General features: G+C 33.8%; 1 long non-coding RNA gene across 1 annotated transcript; it reads right to left on the reverse strand.

Annotated features, from left to right (window-relative positions):
- On the reverse strand, positions 1–26,306 carry LOC138706611 (uncharacterized). The gene is made up of 2 exons (XR_011334033.1): positions 10,428–26,306; positions 1–10,147 (listed from the first exon to the last, which is right to left on the reverse strand). It is a non-coding gene; the product is annotated as an uncharacterized lncRNA (long non-coding RNA).

Genomic DNA, 26,306 nt, shown 5'->3' on the forward strand with positions numbered 1-26,306 from the left:
TTGGTTTCGAAACTTTATTTTATACCAGTAATACTGATTGTACAAACCTTATATCAATTCCAGTTTATTCATACCACGTGAAGCACTAGCCAAGTATCTTAACCCTCGTCTTTTAAAAATATAATTACATAAATATTGTCTAATAGCTACTTTGTGCTTAGCACAAAAAATAGATTAAGATAGGAAACACACACACATTGAGACTAGATTCTCTGGGCTCGTCCAACTCATAAATAAAGCAACCAAATATGAAGTAACCTTGCCATAAATTACTAAAGCTGTGAGAAGTTGGATTTCCCAATGACTGATTGACTGACTGAGTGAAGTGAAAACACAACAATCTGTATTAAATTTATTTTGAGCAACTCCAACATTGATTTCTTCGTGCGAGTGGAAATATTATGTTGGTACCAAGGTATACCCCTTTATTAAGCCTGTACAAAATTATTGTACTAAAATTATGGGATCTTAAGGGAGGAGACGGGTGAAATTTTCGTAATTTCAATAATAAAAAAAAAGTTATCCTTGTGTGTTGTGTGCATGCGTGTGTATGTGTGTGAGTGAAAAAATTGATTAGCATCTCTTATTTATATGCTGGCCAATTTTCAGTGCTCTACAGTCCTTGCAAGCATAAAAATTGAAGTCATATCTAAATGGCTGTACTTTTAAATTTTAATGGTATGCAAAAATTTGAAAGTTGTTTTTTTCTTACACTTTCTTTTTCAACACATTTCATCATGTTCAAGTTGCCAATCTTTCAGAACGGCCCCGAGGTTCACTCAGCCTCCTATAAAATTGAGTACCGGGGTCTTCCCTGGGGGTAAAAGGCAGTCAGAGCGTGGTGCCAACCACACCACCTCATTCTAGTGCCGAGGTCATGGAAAGCATGGGGCTCTACCTCCATGCCCCCCAAGTTCCTTCATGGCATGTTACGGGGATACCTTTACCCTTATCTTTTTTTTTCATCATGTTCAAAGTGTAAAGGCTCTCGCAATTTTGATATCAGAAACATGAAATTTTTACTTCATGGTTAAAAAACTACAATAATATTTTTTTGATAAACTAAATATTTTCGAAATTAAAAAATAAAACATACTGAGTGAACACTAAAAATTTTAATTTTGAATTTGAATATATTAAAGAAATTTCTCTCTACTTATATATTTAAAGTTCAGATTATTCAGTTCTTTTCTAAACATATCAGAGATGATGTAAAAAAAAGTCATGCATGAAACTTAAATTTTGTAGGAGGAGATTCATTTCGAAAATATGCAATTTTTTTTTATTTATAAGTAATTTAGAAATCATTCATGTGACCATAATGAAACATATATACGAGAACACTTACTGTAAGGGGATGAGGTGTACAAAATATGAAGTCTCTCTACCTTAAAAATATCGCAGAAAATAGAAATTTCAACCATTACCACCCTTAATAAAATTATTACTTATGTGATTTTACACGAACTCTGAAACATGAAATAGTTGTTGGTATAACAAGCTGTAACTCTTCTTATCTAATTTAGTGTGTCATCCGAATAATTCACGAAGAAATAACCGCACAAAACACACTCAATTTCACGCTCTTAATGATTGAGTTGTGAAGAAAATTTTGGAGTTTTCAGCCACGTGACATTTAATTAAATTTCTCCAAAATGTCAGAGTTACTGACTGGCTGCACTCTCAGGTTACATTGCCACAAATCTGAAATTGTCACTTTTCTGTTATGTTTGCTACGTTTGGTTAGCCATAGTCTTTTTTAACTACTACAGAACATGTGTGACAGGTCAATTCAGCTTATCTCCTAAATTTTTTTAGTAGGTTATTTTATGACGCTTTATCAACATCTTAGGTTATTTAGCGTCTGAATCAAATGGTGATAATGCCAGTGAAATGAGTCCGGGGTCCAGCACCGAAAGTTACAAAGCATTTACTCATGTTGGGTTGAGGGAAAACCCCGGAAAAAACCTCAATTAGGTAACTTGCCCTGACCGGGAATCGAACCCGAGCCACCTGGTTTTGCAGCCAGACGCGCTAGTCGTTACTCCACAGGTGTGGATCTTATCTCCTAAAAATACATTTATCAAATTTAAATATACGAGGGAGGATAGAAAAGTAATGCACAACAATTTTTTACAGAATACTATTTCGGTTAGGACGTTCAAAGTTGGCAAATAGTTTGAATCTTGCGCTACAGACAGCAATGACTTGATCAGGTGTCACTCTTACGCAACGAGCGGTAACTACAGAGTAAAGACAGTGTGTGTGCTAACATCGTCTACTTGTGTAGTCCATTTTTTGTGGATAAAACGAACAAGTCCCAAGTGAAATCCACAGGAAAATGGAGGTGTATGGTGTTGATTGTCTGGACAGTAGCAACATCTCCATGTGGAGGTTCTTCGAAGAGGGCCACCAACGAAGCACGTTCTGGCCGAACAGTGACCGCTGGAACACTACCCAATGTCAGAAGCATTGAGGCGGCAATCATCCACCCTACAGTCCAGACTTTGCACCATCTAACTTTTATATCTTCGAACCAATGAAGAAATTCCTATGAGGCCAACGCTTCAGTTCAGATGAAGAAGTGAAATGAATCAGTCGTGCGCAGGTGGCTATACACCCAGAAAAAGGAGCTCTGTTATAGAGATGTGCTGAATCTGGTGTAACAATGGGAGAAATGTGTCGAAAGACTTGGTTCCTGTGTTGAAAAATTGGTGAAACCTGTAGCTTTCTTGTATATTATTTCCTTCTGCTTATATATTAAATATGGTGCCACTAAAAATTGTTGTGCATTATTTTTCGATTCTCCTATGTAATACTGTTATATTATAACATTGTACCAGATGACATCCCTTCAATACTTGCACAGTCACTCTTTTCTTCTAATGAAAATGTATTCTTCGAGATAAAACAGAATTTTTCTCTATTCTTTTGCAAAATTTCTAATATAATTGAAATAATGAGATCTTGTCATAATGTAATAGTTGTTCCTGCCCATTGTGGATGCAGGATCTACTGATTTATTATAATCTCCTTTCCTTTCCTTATATAATGTTGTTTTTTTTAGTGGGTTATTTTACGACGCTGTATCACTGCTATGGCTATTTAGCGTTTGAATGGAATGAAGGTGATAATGCTGGTGAAATGAGTCCGGGGTCCAGCACCGATAATTACTCAGCATTTTCTCATATTGGGTTGAGGGAAAACACCGGAAAAAACCTCAACCAGGTAACTTGCCTTGACCGGGAATTGAACCCGGGCCACCTGGTTTCACGGTCAGAAGCACTAACCGTTACTCCACACACTGTTGTTAAAAATATCTGTAACTAATTCAGTCCCACGAACTCTGAACAGGGAATGAAGTAACCTTTATGATCTTTTCACTCTCTTCATACACCAAGAGTTGAATCTGTTTTCGGTCTCTGTCAATGAAGTGATGTCACTTCTGTTCAAACCCAGTAGTTTGAATTACACTTGTAAACGGAACAAGATGAAATGCTGGAATCAGAACATTCCCATTCAAAATAGAATATATAATAATTATCCTGTACTTTGTGATTGGAACCTGTAAGTAATTTCGAAATATCAAATAAATTTAATCTTACACAGTTGATAAACCTAAAATCTTTACTACAAAGAATGTGTTAAACTCAAAACAACCGAACAACAGAATTCACAAACAGTATTGCCAACTTGTCTTTTCTTTACTTGGTTATTTAACAATGCTGTATCAACTGCTGGGTTAAGCCTGGTTCAGACGGTGGGTGTTTCTGTGATGGATTCCAAGGTGGCTGCGTGGATGGGTAGCCTGCGTGCTCACTTGCTGGCTCCTGTGTTGCCTATGGTGACGGTAGTTGCTCACTCGGAGCTGGCTCTTTTCACAGTTCAAATTGGAAAATCATCTGCTGCTTCATCTGTTGCCAACACTCATGGTCAAAAAGAAACTAAACCGTGAGTGAAAAACAACTAAAGTCCTACATTAACAGTAGTAAATGTCGTAATAAAGTAATTAAGCCATAAGTGCAAAACAGCTAAAGTCCGATATTTAATTGTTGTTTCTTAGAAACTGGAGAATATAGAAAAACCAGGTTTAGTTGAAAAACAACGAACATGGCGACATGGTTTCAGAGGTGATATTATATGATCATCTTTGGTTTCCAGCCTGCAAACCATCACGAAAAATAGCAAGGAACCTACCCTCGAAATCCAGCAAGCTAGCCATCCATGGAGCCACCAGAGCGCATTACTTCCGGCGACTGACCACACAGGCTACCCATCAGCACAGCCACCTTGGAATCCATCACAGAAACACCCACCATCTGAACCGGGCTTTATTTAGTGTCGATGAAACTGGTGATAGCAAAAAAGGTATTTGGCGATATGATCCCAAGGATTCGCCATAAAGTACCTGAAATTTGTGGACCACTGAAACAAATCATGGTACCTAAATTTACCTTTTAAGGCCTAAAAATTCGAGGTCTAGTGATTTTTATTATTTTATTTTATTGGGTTATTTTACGATGCTGTATCAACATCTAGGTTATTTAGCGTCTGAATGAAATGAAGGTGATAATGTCAGTGAAATGAGTCCGGGGTCCAGCACCGAAAGTTACCCAGCATTTGCTCGTATCTAGTAATTAGTTACCTATAATATTTTCCTATTTAAGAGTTGGCAAATGGAATGCATGAATATGAGAATAAAATAATAAATGTTACTAAGTATTATGTACAGCGCTTCGCGAAAATGCAGTCTTTGTTCTGCTATTCAATACTGGATGGAAACTTCAACTACAAAACATTAAATCTATTTAACAAAAATCTACCAGTTTTTCTATGGTTCCATAGTGAATTATGAGTTGAAAAGTTTACTCTTTGGTACAATTCTAAACCCTTCTATTTCCTTAAATCATAATTAAACCTAAATATTAGTTAATACAACACGTGAAACTGTAACAGAATTAAAAAAACTGACTTGTGGCATTTGAAGGTGTTCAAGGGTTTCCATGGGAACAACCCTTCACCTCTCTCTGGGCCAATAAGATGCTACTGCTCCCTCTTCCCTGTAGGGTGAGGGATATTGCCATGGAAACTCTTGGCGCTTTCAAATGTCACAAGTCAGTTGTCTAAATAACAAAATTGTTACATTAGTACTGGTATTTACAGAGATGTTGATATAATTGGTCTGGATTTTCATTTCACTCAGTCTGTCAAAATATGAGATATTTGTAATCTATCCTGCAAACACATCAACACTCCATCATTCATGACCAATACTGTGGTGCTACTTGTCTAGGCTAAACCAAAAAAGCGAGATCTAGAAGCTTAAATGCCACTTTGCGTTTACAGCAGAAAAATGCTTCAAAATAAACCCAGCAGCAACGTTAGGGCATATGCCTTTCACATCGCTTTTGTAATTACAATATAGAACTAACTTTTCTACGCAAATGCTTTGACAGATTTATGTATAGCAACAGAGCATGGAGATGAACAATGCCAACAGGACAAGTTAAATATTACAATGTAATGTAAAACTGACTCGTAAAATTAATATATTATAGCAAAAGTTCACTTAATAATACTATTCCATCATAAAGTTGTAGCAAACACAAATTCTACATTAAGAGTGCCTACAAACTTTCAAGTCAAAAGGCTTATAACATAAATTACATTCGTTTTACCAATGCAAAGCAATTCCTAACTCGGTCATGCAAATGAAAACAATCTTATAGGGATGTTCATTTTACTCTTAAACATTCTTTCTTGTTGGTTACAAAATCCTATACAGTGAAATACCATTTAAATAACAATTTAACATAAAACAAAACACTATAATTTTAGTAGCATTCAATTTAATATAAAGACGTAGTGAAACTTTCTTTCCTTACAAGTCACTAAGGAAAAAATATTGATTTTCTATAAATAAAAGTCAATTTATAATTTCTGAATTTACCGAACAATGAAACCTGAAGTATTTGCATTTTTATCTTCCTAAATATAAGACATGCCTGTGTCTGAGATATATTTTTAGAGGGAAATGAACGATATTTCTAGATATACAAGGTGAGCCAATGAAACAGACTGGGTGATTTTCAGATTCCTGTCTTTTTGGCTGTTGTCGGGTATTTTAATTGTTACATGCAACAATCTATTCTTCATTCGATAGAATTTGTTTATAATGGATTGTTGAATTGGTGAACGTGCTTTTGCTATTTGCCGGCCCAGATGGCTCAAGCGGTAGGGGCACGGCATGTCTCTATCGCTTAGTACGAAGGGTTGTGGGTTCGAGTCCTGCCTCGGGCATGGGTGTTGTGTTTGTATTAGTGTAAGTAAAACGAAGGAAACAAATGAAAACGAAAGATAATTTTGGTAAACGGCCTCTGGCCAGTCTATAAAAATAAAAAGGCATATTTAAAAAATAATGAGTTTCATTGCTACACAACGGCTATTTCGATGTCATTACAATATCCATCACAATGATCCGATACCATCAGCCCATGCAATAAAAATCTGGATTCAGAACTCTGAAATAACTGGATCTGCGTTAAAAAAGAAGTCTCCAGGTAAGCAAAGATCTGTACGTACCCCGGAAAACATCAACGCCATAAGAGTTGCTATGATCCGTAGTCCTAAACGTCCTACCCGTTGTCATGCAATTTCACTTGACTTGTCAAACACCAGTATATGAAGAATTCTTCATAAGGACTTAAACATGCATCCATACAAAATTCAAGTAGTGCAGACATTAAAAGATGCTGATAAAAGTAAACCGCATGACTTTGTGGCAACAATTCTTGGATCTAAATGTTAATGAAGACATTGTCCACAATATGCTGATGAGTGATGAAACTCATTTTTATCTCTCTGGATACGTCAATAAACAAAACTTTCGATACTGGTCACCAGCTAACTCTTATGAAATGCATGAGGAAACATTACACATTGTCAAAGTCACAGTTTGGTGTGCAATAGCGTAATTTGGAACCATCAATCCTTATTTCTTTGAGGACGATAATGAGACATCTGTTACTGTAACATCACAGAGATATGTGCAAATGATTAAAGAATTTTTGTCTCCACAAACTGCCAATAATCCTCTCATCAATAAAGACGCGTGGTTTCAACAGGATGGTGAGACAAGTCAAACAGCTATACCCTTTTCGCTGTAAGAAAAATCCTTATGTAAACATTAGCACGTGACTGCCATACCCGTGATTGGCTCCCAGACGAAACACTCACACAACGCAGGAGAATATAGTTCCTTATTTGGAAATAATAATCTTGCATTATTTGAAAATAAAAAATGAATTCTAGTTATTAAATACGACTAAAGATATGATTTCACTCATATGTAAAACACTATGTAAAAGAAAAAGCTACTTTTATATTTTGTTATTTAGGTTGTAAGCGGATGAATACTAAGAGTAATGCCAAGGTAGTCTGTTCTTGTAACAGTGTTGCCAGGTCTCCGGAAATTTCCGGAAATCTTCGGAATTTTTTATCTTCCCGGAAAAATAGGAAATAAAGTTGTAATCTCCGGATTTTTTAATGTAGGAAATTATTTATTATTTTTTTTAAGAAAAACCAATCTCTGTCATACATTAAAACTGGTAGATGAACATTATATAGTTAAAGTTTTGTTAATATTTTATAGCTTGACTACTAATGCTTCCCTAAATATAAAATATTTTTTTATTTATTTTATTGGGTTATTTTACGACGCTGTATCAACATCTAGGTTATTTAGCGTCTGAATGAAATGAAGGTGATAATGCCGGTGAAATGAGTCCGGGGTCCAGCACCGAAAGTTACCCAGCATTTGCTCGTATTGGGTTGAGGGGAAAACCCCGGAAAAAACCTCAACCAGGTAACTTGCCCCGACCGGGATTCGAACCCGGGCCACCTGGTTTCGCAGCCAGACGTGCTGACCGTTACTCCACAGGTATGGACCAATATAAAATATGTAACGCATAAAAACGTACATATCTGATCTGGAGAAATATCTACGAGAGGAAGGTGGTGACTACTAATCAAATTGGTGAGTAGAAAAATTAAAGTAGAAATCTTTTTATTATAGGTTCATGTACTGTAATAGTTAGAAGGTTATAATAACATTTTAAGTGATTTTCGAAAGTGCCTTCGGAAATTGTTGACAAATCTCCGGATTTTTTTCATTACGACCTCCGGAAATATTTTTTCAAGATCTGACAACACTGTCTTGTAATACGCTGGTGCCACATGAGCTTGTTCTCGTAAGCACGAGTTAGAATGGCTTCTGTATACTCAATGTGTGTGGTTACTAAACATAAGAGTGGAAACCCTATTAAAGCGGAGAGAAAGAAATAGTGTTGAATGTATATAGTAAGTTCCAACAATAAATTATAAAGTTACAGTTTCCTAAGCAAACGAATGCATAGTAGTGAGGTTAGGTCTATTTTGACGAGAAACGGGAAATGTTTAACATACAGGAGTGGGCGGGATCGTTTACTGAGAATCTCTGCCGCCAAATTGTGGCCAATCAAGCCTCTCTTCAGTCACGTGCCATTGTTTACTGTAGGATTATTCTTACAACGAAAAGATTATAGACTTAAACTTCAAGAATTTATGCGACAACCTGCGGGATGTAGTGTTCAGAAAATTAGAATTTCATGAGGTACAAGTAAATGCCATTGTGTATACTTCAAATGCAAAGTGAAAGTTTCGTTGCAAAGTAATCAGTGCAATAATTATTGAAGTTTTAAATTTGCTCGTTTCATTGGCTCACCTTGTATTATGTAAGAAGGATGAGTATTATTCTTTAACAATGGAAAGTAAAATTATGTTTAGAACATATCGTCGCCTGAATGCAAGAATTAGGTAACTCGAAATTTGCGTTTTTTAATTACCTCTTTTATAGCTTAGCAAAAATCGCACAAAATGTAATCCAGGATCTAGGTAACTGATCGAACGATACCAGCGACATATATTTTCCAATATAACAAATAGGCAAAAGAAAACGAGACATATTCCTTAGTACAATAAATAAGTAAATAGGCGATGTTACAAAATATGAAAAATCAAGTTACCTAGTTCTTGCATTCAGGCGACGATATATATAATAAAATTAATTTTGTAACCATAACATTTTCATACTCTCTGGTAGATTACAATCTCTGCAACTAGAAATTCTGATACACAATTTTTTCATCACTTACACAGACTGAAATTTTCTAAGGAACTGATTTCATTTCCTAGATAGTTCCATTTAAATTGGCATTTCACTGCATTGATTTACAAATCATTCACCTAATTTCTGATGTACAATATATTTAACTTACTACTGACCATACCAAATCTTCATACATTACAAAATCATGGAATTAAAGCTGGAGAATCAAATCATTTTATGAACATAAAAACAGATGAGTGAATGAATGAGAATCAAAGCAGGCAGCGTTCTTTATTATCTCTAAAATGGATTACCACGTTTGTTGATAAAATACGTAAGTACTCATCATTTAGCACTTAGTCAATATCGGATTTTAAATAAATATATATTATTTTATCAGTCACTTAGTGACATCACATTTACAGTTACTATTGCTCTCGGTATTTTGAATGAGTACTGTACTGCCCACTTTAATCATTACATTAAATTTTGATTGATAATGTCTCAGAAATTATGAACACACGGTATGCAATTTAACATAATAACAATGAAATATTATGACAGTCTTTATCTACTTGGTTTACATTTCTCTGGCAACCAACATACATGACTCTCACTCACCTGAGAATGATACATAAACATAATGAATGAATTAAAATTTCGGAAAAAAGAAAACAGTTTCCTTCATATTATATAACTTCTTCTTAACCTTGAAGTTCCAAGTTTCTATTCATTACTGTAAAAAAAAAAAAAAAAAAAAAAAAAAATACATTTTATAAATTTGCTATCAAGGAGGGACAAAAATTCAATATGAGAAACTGTGCTCATAAATCTCTTAACATAATTTCATAACAATACTAAGGATCGGTGTCGGGTAGAGTTACTGGGTAGCTCAGTTGGTAGAGCATTGGTACATTAAACCAAAGGTCCTGGGTTCGATGCCCGGCCCCGGAACAATTTTTCCCTCGAAATTATTCAAATCAACTTTACAGGGAGTTATACCTGAAATCTTGATTTGCATAATACACATCACTGTTCGTTAACAGAAAACCACAATTTAAGTCACACTGCACTCGAAGTTGGTTGCTTGACGGTTGTCAGCCCACTTTGAGGTCTGTGGATATAGAGGGAAAAATTGGATCGATGTCGGGTAGAGTTCCCAGGTAGCTCAGTTGGTAGAGCGTTGGTACGTTAAACCAAAGGTCCCAGGTTCGATGCTCGGCCCCGGAACAATTTTTCCCTCGAAATTATTCAAATCAACTTTACAGGGAGTTAGTTATACCTGAAATCTTGATTTGCATAATACTAAGAAAAACCCAATAATCCATACTAAAGTTTCTCAAACAAAAAGTTCACGTACAAGTTACAAAATTAAGATTTTAAACACATTGGCTAAAATATACAGTAGAGCTAGTCCGAAGTGGTACCTGGATGGGGGGCATACCCACTACCTTCAGTCTCTACACTGTCTTCTTTCATCAGTTTTGCTCTGTCTTCCCATTTCCTGTTTTCCATGCAGATGGGGGCAATAGGCAAAACCAACATTCAAGTTATAGTATGAGCTACAGACAGTTCTCTCTTTATCTCTTTGCCTATATGATGTCATGTGAGAAATTACTTTCATTCATGATTAACAAGAAAAAGGATAGCATCAAAAGAGAGTCCCATCCACTTACCACTTATGGCTCAACCTAGTATTGTATGCACATTTTTGTTTTTTTTTTTTCCTTAAAAAAAAAAAAGAAAGGAAAAAAAATAAAGAAATAAATAATATTTCTATAATCTGAGCATACTTTCTATCTGTACAGTCCAAAACTTCACCTTCCCATCACTTCATGTTTACTTATTGCTGACCGAAAAAGGAACATAAAAGCTCTATGCCTATGGCACTCCTACTCTTGCTGAATCTAAGGGAAAGACTTGGCTAGACGATAGTTTCTATTGGCGTTGGGCATTTTAACATCGAGAAAATAATACGGAAACCCCTCAATGTACAAGTGTATAAAAATGTTGAGATATTTTCTGTCATGAAGCTGTAATGATTAAATATGACAACATCCAAAAGAGTAACTCTTTTTTTTTATTGAATTAGCCATTTACTGAATGCTAACACCAGTCTTTCTGTATTCATTTTATTGCTAGAGTATTGTTGGTGTACTTTGGTAAAATTGACTGTCAAATTCTTACAAGATCACAACCTGTTAAAAAATCAGCATTTCTTTCTTTCTTGTAAATTACATTTGTTTATGAAGTCCACAAAGTTTACTACCTCTGTAGTTTTCATGCTCATCAGTATAAACTTAATGTAAAAAAGAAGTGGACAGTATTATAATAATACATTATGCAACGAGCCTATAATGATAGTAATTAAGAAGCGAGTATGGATGTTTATGAAACGAGCGCAAGAGAGTTTCATAATTTTCATACGAGCTTCTTAATTACCATTATAGGAGAGTTTCATACGACTTTTTATGCTCGGCCATATTTCTAACTTGAAATTATTAATTTTATTTGTATCTAACTGACCTTGAGCAATATCTCATAAATTGTGAGATGTGCGCAGACGCGAAAGTATTGATTTTTTCCGAGGAACAGATGTCCACATTGACCTTGATAGCCTATAAGAACCTACAGAGTAAACTAAATATTAACTTTGATATAACATTGAAAATAAATTAGACATTGAAAAACGAGATGACAAATTGAATTTATTTGAATATTATTTACAATTAACGCTAATTATTATAGTAACAGAACATAACCTTCTGCGACAGTATTGGATTTCCAGCCTCCGTGACTTTTCGCTAATTCTCTTTCGATTGCATATCCGAGAATAATCTATACTTGCGGTTTTATAACGGTACAAAGCTGACTTGTCATTGGCTGAGGTTTTATAATGGTACAAAGCTGACTTGGCATTGGCTGAACACCTGTACTTTAATGAGTAGGTGTACTTTAATGACATGCATTAAAGGACTGCTACCAGGTGTATAATTACTACATTTCGGCATGGTCGAGCATAAAATCATTCAAACTTAACTAATGAAGTTGTGTTGAACGCCATGCCAACTCTGGAAACTACAATTTAGCCTCTTTTAGGTTCTTAACCCCTCTCAGCCGCTTTTAGGATCTATAGGATTCACACATTTGGATCCCAAGGGTATGAAACAGAAAAGTATGCTGCAATTTCCTAATTTTAAAATGACAGCTTAGGACACTGTTATTGGGATAGCTTTGAGTGTGACAGTAGGATAAATCAACTACATGTAAACATGTCCATTACGAGTTGAGATATGCTCGACCATGTTGGGATTGAGCTGGAAGATTCGAGGCAAGTCGAGCATTGTCTCATAATTAAATTTCTATATAAAAAAGACACTCAACCAAATAATACGAAGTTAATAAAGCAAAAGTATCAAACATTGTTTGTACAATACAGTAAGAGTTTTCGGTTTTAACATAGCCTGCACTCATTCTTTCCACTAGTATTTTGCCCTCACACCCTCAGCAGTGATATGAAGTTTCTTCTTTAAGGACGGAGACTTAATTTGGTAGCACAGAAGTTGTACACCAACTTCAACTCATCACAAAACAACCCCAGGAAGCATCTGTCCTTTTAAGAATATAAACAGAAGAAAATAATAATAATGCCCAGGTAGGAACTGTAGGTTGGTTGGCTGAGAAAAAAAAAAACACACCAGGTAGGGACTGTAGGTTGGATGGCTGAGAACAAAACACACTGATAATTAAATGAGTTCACAGATTGTTCAAAGGTGATAGAATTAGAGCATGTCTGTTTTCAATAAAACTTTTTTTTTCACATAGTTTTTCAAAACTAGCAGATAACTGTTGCGAGAAAAATGACTATAAAATACAGATACAAGTATTCATCAGAAAGAAATGCTGATTCTTTTTTTTTTTTTTGAGAAGTCTCTGTGCTACATCACATTAACAATACCGTGATTAATGACTGCCATCACTTTATATAATCCACTTCTTTTGTAAATTGAGGGGAACCCGTATATTCAACTACAAAAATGCTTTATGTAAAGCTAGAGAAGAAAAATCAAATATAGTAGTGTATGAGATCAGTATCCATGACAACTGATGTCTCTGCTTTTGACAACTAAAGGCACTATTAGTAGACGAAATGCACAAAGTCAGAATACAGAATAGTTCTTTTTAACCTACGGATTTGATTGTAACATTTCTCGTGATATTGCAGTGAACAGTTGTAGTTCTATCATAAATAGCAAAATATTAACAACTACAACAGAGATGAAGCTTCAAATACAAGAATATTATCAAGATACTGTGTTCACATGTATACCACTCTTTATCAACTGAATGATGAACACATTACTTTTTACCAATTAAATTAACACAGTCCGAAATATGTAACATTATTTCAACAAACAAATTATGCCACTCACAATATTCAGTAAGCAAATTAAACTATATTAATTGTGCTTAGACTGGTTTCCAAATGTACCATAAGTAATGTCATTAATTTCAGGGGGCTATTCTTCGAGATATTTCTAACAAAAAAAGTTTAATACAGTTTTGCTCAGTTTTGCTTCCTTTTCGAGATAAAAAAATTGTTTTATATCTTGAACATGAAGTCAAAATTAGAAAAATTGTATTAAACTTTTTTTGTTAGAAATATCTCAAAGAATAACACTCTGAAATTAATGACATTACATATAGTTCACCCTGTATAAAAAATCCTTCATGATAATGTTTACGTGAGTAAAAAGAATAGAATGAAAATTAGAAGAAACCACAGAGACATAAATAATGATGACTGGTTGAAGGGGATAGCTAACTCAGTTTTTAAGATTAAATGTGAATTTGGATCAGGCAAAATGGAGAAATGGTTCAATGATAAGTTACTGAACGGTTACTTCCTTCTTCAATCATTTTCTTTTCTGACAACTGGTCTGTACACAAACTAGGACAGTTTCTACATTGCACTTGTGTGCCAATTGCTTGCAAATATCTCCAAATCTCCAATCATTTTATTGTTTTTGCTTTGGTAAATGATTAACATTATTTGCAACATTCGCATATTATCATTACTTTACTGAATTCAATTAGGAATAAGTTTTTTTAAGCCCAAAAAAAGTTGCATGATATAATTATTCATATGCTAAAGTTTCTCATGATTTCTTTCATATTAACGCTGGGCACACCCATTATGTCCTCATCAAATTTCAATCCATTACATGATAAAACAAATACAAAATCTAAATAAAACTTAATTTTCTAATGGATTCGAGCCCATGTGGAATGAAATGTGATGATATACCTGAGATATAAAAGAAAATAAAACTGAAATAAAAATGAAAACAAAGCGAATTCTTTTCATACAAGTCTATAAAGCAGATTATAAACAAGACTCAACTATCACCACAATTTAACAAATTAAAATTCAAGACTAAAAAATTCCTTCAATGATTTAAAATGAATTGAGGCATTCTCTGGAACAAGAAATTAACTGAAAAATCTTGAATTTGAGATACAGAGCATCAAGCATTTTAGATGCTGTATAACAGCATTCACAGAATAACATAAAATATTTCTAGAGGGTGCTGTGTTTGTTGGAGAAAAATAATATTTTGTTAGGAGGGAGATGTATTATTAAGGATTCTATACAGAAGTGAAATAACCATGCAGATTGAAAGGGATGAGAGGGTACACTTAAAGGAATAGAAAACATATACAGTAGAACTTGGTTATAGCGACCTCGTTTTGTGCGACACCTCGCCTATAACGTCAAATATTCTGTGGTCCCAACTAATTTCCCATAAGACATAAGCTTTTCTACCTTGCTTAATACAACAAACGTATATGCATCTGCTTTGCATATAACGTCATTTTCAACCTCGGTTTGGAATACGATTTTCTAAGAACCAAAGTATTTTAAGATATATTTTGTTGAAATCTGGTTACCTACCATATTCTTTATTGTTCTCTTCTGCCATAGACCCCTGAAATGCAGGCAGATTCCCCACCCCATTGCAACCCACCCGAATTCATGCGGTATTAACGGTAGCTGCTTGCGATCAATTTCGATAGGAAGTTTTCACTAAATGGACGCATTTTAACGCCATTAAAAGAAGAGTTTTAACATTGCAAGAAAAAGTTAAAGTGATTCATCAAATTGAGAAAGGAATTAAAAAAGCTTACATGTGTCGTGAGTTTGGCCTAGTTAATTTCACAATTCAAATGATTTGGAAGAGCAAGGATAAAATTGTTGCTGCATTTGAACAGAATGGATCGAAACTAAAGGAGGGAGCAGTGAAATTGTAACTGAAGTTATGAACTTACTCGTAGAACGTAATTTAGAAAGTGTGTATTCGGCAAGTAGGAGACAACAGAGTAAAATGACTGATTACTTGACTCCTAAGTAAAGAAGTTTAGTGAGTACGGAACAAACTGTTTTAATACAGAATACTGTATTTATAATTGTATGTGCACTTTATTATGTTCATGGTAGGCTTAAAAGTGAATACATAAATCTAAAATAAGCCTAATTAAGTTTGTTATTTTCCATTTTCCACCTCACTAGACTGATAATACTAATCTCAGTTACTACGACACTCGTTTATAACAACATAATGTTTAAGGTCCCTTGGATCTAGTTATAACCAGACATCGGATTCTAGGGCAAATGCCTATTTTGTTTCTTTAGGAGAAAAGTAAAAATAATTATTAATATTTGTGTTTAATGGAAATTGAAAGGTATTCAAAGAGTTTTATAGTGCCCTAAAATGCCCTAAAACGGTTATTAGAGCCTAATTTGTTAATATTCGCCTAAAAATGCCTAACTCACTGTAAAGTTTCGCATTTTACTCTTACTTTTTATAATTTATACATGCATTCACTGCGAAATTTAAGGCATTTAAAAAGTGGAAAGTTTGCTTCACACCGGCCATGAAACCATTGATAAAGGAAACAAAATGTTTTTGAATCTCACGACACTCGCAATAGATTTCACCGAATTTAACATGTTTGGAGGCATAAATGCCGACAAAGAACCAACCTTAGTTTTGAAGCAGGCAACAATCACAACATGTGCTGCTACCGATTCAGAGATATACTATACTATAAAAATGACTGTTTTCGGTCTGAAACCGATTAGCTGTAGCCTACTGCCCTTCAGAGTGTCATAAAATCACAATTCTTGGAGAAAGAGTGTTTTTGAAATATTTATGAAAAGTCGTAAAACTGCGAATTAGTAGGGTAAACCGTTACAAAATATTTAAAAGAATGGCCCTCCTAGTGTTAACACTACCAGAAAATGCAACAATAAGTGGAACTTTGTATTTTTGTCCAATTGAATCTCAATAACAACAGTTCATTTGAATGCTCGTTAACAGTTGCTCTTTCCCTCACCTTATTTGTGTTGAGAAGTTTTGAGCGGTAGGACGTTTTCCTGTGAAGTTTAACGCGATAATGCCGAAAAATATAAGTGCAAAATCTACATTGATCCGGCAATGGCTAACAGAATATTCAGAATTCACTTATGATGGAAAAATAATATTCTGCAAGATTTGTAGAACAGGTATGTAACAATAGTTGAAATATATAAATTCTATTAATTTTAATGAGTAGGCCTATAATATTTATACATTGACTGAGCTATCCTGAGGTATAATTCTTTTTAAGACACTACACTTTAACCTTTTAAATTCCGAACTGGAACTGAATTTCAATAACTTAAAATGAGTAATCTTGATATCAATAATCATTATTTCATTAGTTTCAATATATTAAATTTGTGCAGCTCTGTTTATAAATATAATATAGTATTCTTTTTTAATGTTTAAACATACTTTTTTGTGCGTATTTTAGTGTATAACTAAAAATTTCAGTGAAAGAAATAAGTATGATACCTTGATGTGCCTAAAATGCCTATTTTCATTAAAATAGAGCCTAATTTTACAAATTTTGAGCTTATTTTAGGCGCCTAAAACTGCAATTTTTAGTGCCTAAAAATCCGATGTCTAGTTATAACCAAGTTCTACTGTATTATGTTTCGTGATTAACTGCACGGTTAATTAGAAAATTAAGTTGAAAGTTTCAGCAGTCTGGCAACATTGCCGTTAATATAGTCGTTTTTCTGCTCGTAATAAAGATGTAAGAGGTCAACGAACTTAGGTCTGTCTCTGTACATGAACCTCCCTCTCTCGCTACAAAGTTGTAATCTGTTCTCACCATTCAGTGGCTTGAAATTAGTGGTTTTTAAATTAAATTTACACGAAAACAGTCCAAGCTATGGAAATATGCCAAAGGGATAAATGATTCTTTATTAGATTTTCTATCGATGTTGATAAAAATCACGATCTTACTCGCAATAGTTACAGAATAAAAGGGTGTTAAACATTTGGAGAAAAAACTTTTTTCTGAGAAAACAATGAACTTTCCACCAATATAGTATTACACTTTTTTGTTACATACAACATGAGCTATTCACTCTGAAAATCTGCTGGGTTATTTTACTTCCATCTTATATATGCTGGAAATGGGAAAAACGACCTAACGTATGTTAAGTTGTTATTCCAGGGAACATAATTTCTGATCTACCTCGAAAATCTGCTGTTTCTATGTTCAGATTAGTTGCTGGGCATGACTGTGTAAGTAAGCATATTCATAAAATCAGTTTAATAACTTCTCTAAATTGCTTGTTATGCACAACTGGATAGATTTTCATGTACCGTCATTCCTTCTTAATTATTGTGTGGATTTTGTTTATAGGCCGTACTGACATTCAGGGTTCATCAACCACTGATGTCTCCTGGATTGATTTCTACTTCATGAGGTGCACAATGGATCATTTTTGTCTAAGTGCTATAATATTTGTGACCTAGCTAAAAAAGAAAACAAATAAAATTAGTACAAAAACATTAAATGATTATATACAATCCTGACAAATGGATTTAAAATAACAATGGACGGAATTCTCACTATTTACCACATCATGAAGGACTTACAGTCTGGAAACCAGCCTGTTCAAAGCAAATCCAGAACCACTTCAAACAATGTAACAGATGCATATAATATTGCTTTAACATGACAAAATTGATACCATTTTAAAAACAATAATGCATGAAAATTTACCAGAATGTATTACATGTATTTCTGTAACATCCAGGGAATATGTTTATACAAAGCAGGGTGGGGTGTGATCCTGACCAAAATTAGTGTTACAATCTCAAAGTGTGATAGCAGGAATAATAACTAGCTTTCAGTCAGACATGACACAATTTCAAATCTTTCTGCAAACTTTGTGTGATCTGTTCGTAAAAATTAACATATTTTTAATGTATTAAAAAAATTAAATACCAATGATTTACAGACTTTTATGTAATGATATAAGACTATTTTACCAATAATTATTATCCTACAGGATTGATAATTAATAAAATACAAAGTAAGACAAGGAAAGATCCAACTTTGGGACACGAATCTTATGACATGATGCACAATCTTCAAGGTCAAGTAAAAACACTGAACTAATAAAAAATTTATAAAAAGAATAAAAGTTTTAATGTTAAAAAATGTCGAGACTAAACAAAATCTACACTTTCATGTTTGTAGGTTTTATAAAAAAAAAAAATGGAGCCACCCCACCAAGCAATGCCAAATATGCCTTGCCTATTTGTTACAAATATACATCAATAAATAATGAACAACAGCCACAGTCATCAATGATTCTATTCTACGAAAGCATTCTGATATTTTCAGATGACTGATAAAGTGGGGCCAGCCACAGTTAGGTTTTGACATTTGCTGATCATGTGATTGTATAACATAATTATGCAAGTCAGGAACAGCCAATTCGAGCTCTTGCTTTTGTTTACACTTCCAAAGAAACAATATAAGCTACTACGAAATGTAATAATTCCTTTGTTTTTTTTTCCTCCAAGTTTTCATGTGCTGTGTTTTTTTGTTTGTTTCTATAGCAATCTTATCCTGCTATCAGATTTAATCCCTTGATATTAATGTTCACGTACTTTTGTTTTCTTTCCTTTTAGTGAGTTTATTTCTCGAAAAGATTATATTGCACAAATTACCAATGCTATAATATAAATTACACTTCCTGGAACAAAAAGTGAAACACTTCAACTTTTTTTATTCACTGTGATTACATAACGTAGACTTTACATCACTAATAAAAATGTTGTAAACACATTCATTACGCAACTAGTTATGTAATGATACTTCTATTATGCAGCTAGTTAGATAATGATAACTGCTATAACCAACTAGTTGCGCAATGTGAAGCAGACATTAAATAAAATTAAATTAAATTGATTTTATTTATGATAAACATTAACAATATGTTCGACATACTTTCTACATTTTTCTTGGCTAAACCAATCTTCAAATTTGTTTAAATTCCACTTTATATCTTACGTGGGATTTCGATGGTACTAAATATTCAATTGCAGAATTTGTAGCATTTTTAATTTCTGAATTCTCGTTTGAATTAATTTTAACTATGTTTATTTCTCCTAGTGCTGCTGTTCTGTTATAAACAAATACCTATCATGTTCAAAACTAATAAAACAAACGAATCGCCTCTTGCAGAAAGTAACTAATAATAATTCAATTGCCTCTCCACAAAAGACATATTCAAAACTAATAAAAATAATAAATTACTTTTATTAAAAAATTAATTTTTATCAAAGTGGGTAAAACATTATAAGATAATACTTATCATAACTTCATATTATAATACTCGATGGTTACCAAACTTGGCCTGCAGCCTTATTTGACAATTTTCTAATCTCGTATTGTAATAGGAAACGTTATGACACCCATATTGTAAATAATCACATGTGGTCCTCGAGGTCTGCTCCTGTGGTCCTTCAAAAAAGACAGAAGAAAAAAATAAAATTAAAACGAATTGCGTATCACACTATAGCTGAAAATCTCAGAGTTTGGAAATGACACATGACAATCGCATTTCACTTTTTCTCCCAGTACTGACATTTTATGAAATTTATTACCCTTCGTCTACCGAATTCCCACTCTACTCTCAGCAACAAAAGAGGGATTTAAAGCACTATACACGTGGTGTTTCTCGCCATCTTTTCCTTGCACATCTGGCACCACGCCTGTAACCCAACCAGGGACCACCCGAATTCATAACAGAGGACCAAAGTACCGAACCTTAATTCTATTTTAAAATATAAGTATACTGGTATTAAAATATGTTACAAAAATCATAAATTTGCTTTCGAAGGGAACAAGAGTAAGGTGGTCTTTGGAACTGCTCTGATTAAAAAAAAAAAGTGGTCCCCATTTCAAAAAAGTTTGAGAAACGCTGATTTAAAGTATTCACACAAATGACTGTAGGCCTATGTTTGTGAGTAGAAAACAAATGAATTGTTATTTAAACGAATTATTGTAGTAACCAAAATATATTCTACAAGTATGGTTATCAATAGTATTAACTTAGATGTTACACTAAAAAGTAAGAAAGTTGAAGTGTTTTGTTTTTTGTGCCCATCAGTGTACTATTATTTGTTGTTTCATGTAGCCTACAGAAACAAACTATTTGTGATTTGTGTGATCATGTTTAATGTAGTTACTGATAGTAGAAATCAATAGTAATTACTGTGTAATCAGAAAAAGCTTCAAGTGAACTTGTTTCAATGCTCGTAAAAACAAAAGTCTGTAATACAAAGAAACTTCGAATATTTCGAAGATTGCACCTACCTTCATCTTGAGGTAGAAAACAAGGTCACAGGAAAAAAAGCAGAAAGTGGCTCCAACCTTCAATGTTGTGAAGAATTTTGTATTATACATTTTCATTTTTAACCAGAAATAAAGAAAAAAGTCCAACTCAAAACTTTTCTGAATTAACCATCATTGGTCTTTCAGGTAGTAGCTCCCTGTAAAGCAGATTTGAATAATTTCAAGGAAAAATTGTTCCAGGGTCAGATCGTGTGGATATAAAGGAAAAATTGTGACAGTGTCGTGTATAGTTCCTGGGGTAGCTCAGTCGGAAGAGCGTTCGCGCGCTAAGCGAAGGGTCCCGGGATCGATACCCGGTCTCGGAACAATTTTTTCCTTGAAATTATTCAAACCTGCTTTACAGGGAGCTACTACCTGAAAGCCAGATTTGCATAATACATTCGTTACTGGAGGTACGTTAACAGAAAGCCACAATTTAAGTCACACAAATATTTGTGTGCACTCATAGCTGAGTTCTGGCGTCTTGTCAGCTCATTTGAGTCGTGTGGATACAAAGGAAAAATTGTGACGGTGTCGTGTATAGTTCCTAGGGTAGCTCAGTCGGAAGAGCGTTTGCGTGCTAAGTGAAGGCTCCCGGGATCGATATCCGGCCCCGGAACAATTTTTCCTTGAAATTATTCTAACCATCATTGGGTTTGCCTTATTTGGTAACATAACTAAACAAGAAATACAAAAACAATACTTTGCAGCATGTTATTTCAGCATTATAAACAATTTCACTGTGTCTTAATAAATTGGTTTATGTATTCTTAGGGAGTGTTTTCTGTAACTACATTGCTGTGTCATCTTCAAACTTTCAAATTATAAGTGCTGAAAAAACAATAATTTCGTCTTGCATCATAAGCTACTCTATCTGCTACATTTGGCAAAGCTGGCCACTTCTGTCAGGGATCAACTCTGGCTGCCCTCACTCTAAGTTATACGCAAGTAAAACTAAATCAATAGGTAAAACAGAAATCATAATTCTTGCACATTTTTTTTTTTCGTCTTCAGGATTTAAACACAGTAAACTACTGTTTTGTCAAAATACTGTTTCTCCTGAGTGAAAGAATCTTTACAATTCACCAGTTATTACGCAGTTAAAGTACTATAGAATCTTTAAGAACTGCTCAGCTCAAATAATAATATGAGGAACCAAAGAACGCCTATCTAGAGATTGGAAATCCATACAGAAGTTTCATGACAACTGGAATCCCAAGTTATACAGAAAGCAGTCTGTTGCTTTGCCCAATTCTTTACTGAAAGCTTAAGTAAAAGATTAGGATACATTAAATTTAGGATGCGAGGTAAGTTTCTAATGTGAACATTGGAAGAAAGAGCTATGACTCAAATTAAGACAGTAAAATCTATTATCTTCAGTAGCCTATTACGCCAGTACATCAAGGGGCTAGACTTTAGAATACAGTAAGCAAATAGTGCTATCACTAAGGTATTATATTAAAATAAATGGATGGAAATATAAATGTACATCATACCCAAGGCTTCTATACACTCAATAGGTTATCTCATTTTTCATTAGCCAAGCAAATGGCTAATTGGCTGATGACGTGCAAAGAGTCCATACTCATTGGTCCTTTATTTTCAAATTGATAGCGACATCAGCATACATTATAAACATAACCGCCTCAAATAAAAACATTACAATGGGTACAAACCAATTGTGTATGTATCATGGCATAATATAAATACGTTGGAAGTGTTTATATCGTATATATAAAAGCTTACACTTCTCACTGCATTATTTTTCTGTATTTCTTAACAATTCGTCTGCTCTCAGTGTCCTTCGTCCGTTTTCGTCTGCTAGTTTCCAGTCTTGTGTTCAAAAATTCTAACATTGAATCTTTTTTAATAACTTATTCTAAAGTTTTGAAAAAGGAGCATGTATCGGTAATGAAATGTCAGCCGCATGTTCATTTATAATAATCATTATAACTCAATAATGAATCGTCACTAGAGGCTTTTATGATTAATTTATTTTATTGGGTTATTTTACGACGCTGTATCAACATCTAGGCTATTTAGCGTCTGTATGAAATGAAGGTGATAATGCCGGTGAAATGAATCCGGGGTCTAGCACCAAAAGTTACCCAGCATTTGCTCGTATTGGGTTGAGGGAAAACCCCGGAAAAAACCTCAACCAGGTAACTTGCCCCGACTGGGATTCGAACCCGGGCCACCTGGTTTCGCGGCCAGACGCGCTGACCGTTACTCCACAGGTGTGGACCTTTATGATTAACCCACTGAATATGCCATAAGGACAAAATGTCATAAATCGTTAATATAAAATCAATATAATGAGAATAATTATAGAATAGTATTACTGGTATCAGTCACTAACTCTCCACCCCTTTGGTATGCGACTGTTAGTATAAGTAACATGATTATTTTGTTAATTGTAAGTTATGTACGACCCATCAAAGATTACAAAAGAAAGAAAATAATTTTAAGGTTAACATATATGAACGTAATCTAATTTATTATCCAAAGCTGGTATTAATGTAGGCTACTTATATAGGCCTATGTGATTTAATTAAACTTACTTGTAGGCTTTAACATTCTCGGTCGTTTCGGCTTTATCTTCATTAAAGCTGCTCGAAAATCAGAACAAAATTGTCATCTTTAAAATGATCAGAGCATAATCTGCTTGTATCAGGAATGAATTTATCTTGTCTTCTGCACGCAATTACCCATTTTTTTTCTAAATCCTAAATCTTTAGGAACGGTAAAGAGAGACAACTCTTTATTTTTATCGTTAGAATCATTGCATACCGCAACAGCACACATTTGACCTGGCATAATGCATTGAAAACAACATAAACAAGAAAAAACACACGATACTGCTTTGAAGCATTTGAGCTTTGGCGCGCTCAGCTATCTTGTGACGTCAGAATCGCTCTCCTTTCCCCGTCGATCCCTCGCCAACAAGCTCGATAATAATGCAACCTATGAGAAGTTTAGAAGCCTTGCACCATACCTTGTATTCATGTTCATGATATTAAGTATCAAATTAAATATGAAATATAGAGTAAGCTTTCAGCTGCTCCCAAAAATTCTGTTTCATAAAAAGAAGAAAAAAAAAAAAGGGTAGATCAAATGCTGATAATCATAAGATTTTCCAGTATGTTGTATGACTTCCAATACCAGACAACGTGTTCAATGATTCCTCAATTACAATGCACAGAAAAGAACTGGAGTATTCCAGCCCCTGTACTCTGAGATTACAACAGTAAGTACCACAAATCAAATGATACAATGCCTGAAAGTTGTACACAAAACACACACATAAATACATACCCAAATATACATTCAAAATTTAGTACAAATGTTGGACCTGCAAGGCAATGAAATGATGTTGCAGAAATTTGGTTTTTTACCAGCTATACAATACTACCAACTATGCAAACCAAACAGAAAATAGCTTTAATATTTCATTGAATATATTCTGCACAAAATCCCTTTCAAATAATTAACCTCAAAATCAAAATTCTTACAAATGACACACATTACTTTATAACAAAATCTGTTAATTTCTAAAGAAAGATCTCACAACTTTTCTTTAAAAAAAGTGTAATAATTTTTAGTGCATCTTATATTCAGATCTAGCACACATTCAGTACAATAAAACAGATTTCACAATGACAATAAAATCAGTTTTTTTCTTATTTTGTGCTCCTGTTGAAGCCATCTGTTCGGTCATCAATTGGCTAATTAACATAACGGTGGATACAGCAAAGCAGGTTGCTACAACATTCTTGCACATCATGGCAGGTTTTTAATCTCACAAGGCAAAGAAAGAACATCAATATATTCCCCTCCAATGTAAGTGAAACAAACGAAGGATCTTAAAATAATAAATATAACTGAAGGGTTTGAGACTTAAATAATGTTACCTATACTAGGGAAAAATACATGCTAGTCTTTTATTTTGAAGAAATAACACTCCATTACATGCAAACAAATCTTTTATCAAAATATGAATCGATCATATATCAAAATCTTCAGCCTTTAACAATTTAAAACGTTTCTTTCTTATGTACACAATAGGCCTACACAATCTTTCTTTGTAAGAGATATGATATACTGTTAAGAATATGTTTATTATGAATTTAATTCCCGCTGTCTTCAGTTGTTCATTAATTATATTTTCCAACAATCATGAATAATATTTACAGTAATTCCTCCATCCCTCTTTCAAAAAACATTCAGTAAATTTTGAAAATTACGAACAAAGACAAGTTTTCAATAAACAAACTAAATGTTTTGACAAAAAGTACAATGGGAACAATTTTATTGTACGGTAATGGAAACAAAAAGTCTTCAATAATGCGAACTATGCACAGTACTTCCTTTATATATTTTCGTAAGTACAGGCATTCCCTTGAACAATGCTAATCCATTCCCGAAAATAAAAAATTATGCACAACAGCAATGATCTGGGGCCTATTTCACAAACATATGGACTATTAAATTATAAATTAATTATCTTATGTTACACTATATTTGTATTTTAAGTACTGTATTATTACCTATGTACAAGTATTACAAGTATTCTGTTCCGGAAATATACTAGTTTTTCTTGTCAACTTGTAAGATAAGGAAATTTTCCTATAAGTGAAGAAAGCTCGGTAGAAGTGTTAGTACGATTGTAGTTCTATTTATAATTGGTGATATGACCAAGTGACAGTGATGATAAAAGACACAGTCATGTTCCTCGAGGCATGCATAATATTATCTCAGAACTTTTATACAGAGTTAGTTAAAAGTCCCGCACCATCTAAACAACTTTTGAAGCATATGGTTCAGTGACATGAAACTTGGTATGTGAGGATAACCATATACTAAGAACTCAATAATGGTATTACCGAATTTTTTCTACTTCCGGTTAACCGGAAGTAACTCCAACTCTCTTATTTTAAATGGAATACCCAATATATTTTTTATTTTTGAATAAAGCTCATTAAGAGCTTTTCAAAAAGTATCCACACTTGATACTTCTGTACAAATTCAGTGTTGCTAAATAAAAATGGAAGTGGTGCAAGATATTCCTAAAGCCTGGTTAAATCATTCCTTAAATGGTTTCTATGATCGAGTGACACATTGTAAAGCAGCTGAGGGTTACCAATTTGAACACATAATTTAGAAGGTGAGCTAGCTTTGTTTTGTTTTTGTTAAGGAAGGAGTACTTTATTATTTTAATATTCGATACACGTTTCTGTTTTCTTGACTTAGCAACACTGAATTTGTACAGAATTATCGAGTGTGAGTACTTTTTGAAAAGCTCTTAATGAGCACTATTCAAAAATAAACAAATATATTGGGTGTTCCATTTAAAATAAGAGAGTTTGAGTTACTTTCGGTTAAACCGGAAGTAGAAAAAACTCGGTAATACCAT

Source organism: Periplaneta americana, chromosome 9 (genome assembly GCF_040183065.1).
Source record: "Periplaneta americana isolate PAMFEO1 chromosome 9, P.americana_PAMFEO1_priV1, whole genome shotgun sequence".
Classification (NCBI taxonomy): domain Eukaryota; kingdom Metazoa; phylum Arthropoda; class Insecta; order Blattodea; family Blattidae; genus Periplaneta; species Periplaneta americana.